Raw genomic sequence first — 1,777 nt, forward strand, 5'->3', positions numbered from 1 at the left:
CCACAGGGCGCAACTGTCCATCGTGCTCCTGTAGCAATACTGCTCCGACACCGTAGTCGCTCGCATCTGTCTGCACAACAAAATGCCGATTAAGATCTGGTAACCGAAGGCTAGCGGTGCTTGCTATTGCCCTCGCGAGAGACGAGAAGGCAGCACCCTGCTCTGGACCCCAGACCCACCTCGAGCCTTTCCGGAGCAGCAAATTCAATGGCCGCGCCAGCTCCGCGCACATCGGGATGAACTGCCGGTAAAAGCCAACCATCCCCAGAAACCTTTGAAGGCTCTTTACATCGTGCGGTGGTGGATAATCGAGAATGGCCCTCAATTTCTCATCGTTCGGCTTCAAGGTACCATTGTCTACGACAAAGCCCAAAAGATTTACCTTTGAGGCGGCCAGTTGCACCTTTTTTGGATTAATTAATAGACCGGCCTCACTCATTCGCCTTAAGACGATCTCGAGATGAGTTAGGTGCTCTTTGAACGACTTGGAGAATACCACAACGTCATCCATGTAGGCCATGGCGAAGTTAAATTTCGCATCGCCCAGCACGATGTCCATGAGCCGTTGGAAACTCGACGGCGAGTTCGACAACCCAAACGGAAGACGCGTAAACTCAAATAACCCCCTGTAACAGGTGAACGCCGTCTTTTAGACATCGTCTGGCGCCACCTGGATCTGGAGAAAGCCCCTGCTACAATCCAGCGTGGTGAAAACCCTCGCGCCTCCAAGCGAATACATTATAGACTCAATAGAGGAAAAAGGATACGCGTCCCTTCTAGTGACCTCATTAAGTCTTCGGTAATCAACGCAAAGGCGCGCGGTGCCGTCTTTCTTTGGCGCCAAAACTACTGGAAACGCCCAGGGACTCTGCGATGGCCGCACCGCCCCTGTGTCCAGCATCTCGTCGAGAGCCGCGTCTAGGAGGGCCCGTTTATGTACGCTTAGTGGTCTAGGATTACACCCCCACGGCCTGGCCTCTCCTGTATCTATCTTATGTTGTAAAACAGTCGTAAGCCCCGGTCTCTCGGTAAACATAGCTGCGTGTTGGGACAAGGCGTTCGCTAGCATCCGCCGTTGGTCGGCGGGCCCATCGAAAGACGCAATTATCATTTCGACGTTCCCGGGCACGACTCGCGCAGCTAATACCTGCTCCTGGCGTGACGCAGCGAGCGAACGTTCCATTCCCTGCGCCAGAGATGATGGGGCAACAAAGGGAATAAGAGGAGAAAACGCATGATAACGATACCCGTTGTTCCTCAAGTCCAGGATTATGCCCTCACGACAGACGAAGTCCTGCCCCAAAATAACAGGAATCGACATACCGGGCAAGTAAACGAAACGTTGCCTCCTTCGTCTGCCGTCAAGGCCAAGGTGAAGGCGGATCGCCCCTTGCGCTTCGGCCAATCCTTTCGCTAAACGCAGCGGAGTTACAAGTTCCCGCGCGCAAAGGTTCCTGTTACGGCAGTCCTCGTACACATTATCGCCAATTAGAGAAAGGGTAGAACCGGTGTCAATTAGTGCCGAATATTCTCTACCACCGATCTCTACACGCACGTACGGGCCCTTCTCAGGTGTCGTGCTCTGAGCCCGACACGCCGACGGGGCCATCGCCACGCGGTCGCCGGCCACAATTTCCGCCCTGTCGGCACACTGATACTGGGCCTCGGCAGCGGCCGGCAACCTCGACTCAGAGGACCTGATTAGTGGCGCCGGCCTCTGGCGTTTCCCTGGGAACCCTGAGAACCAGACCCTACCCACGTGCAATGCCGCCTGATG

The sequence above is a fragment of the Ixodes scapularis genome, unplaced genomic scaffold, assembly GCF_016920785.2.
Source record: "Ixodes scapularis isolate PalLabHiFi unplaced genomic scaffold, ASM1692078v2 PGA_scaffold44__24_contigs__length_19508400, whole genome shotgun sequence".
Lineage (NCBI taxonomy): Eukaryota > Metazoa > Arthropoda > Arachnida > Ixodida > Ixodidae > Ixodes > Ixodes scapularis.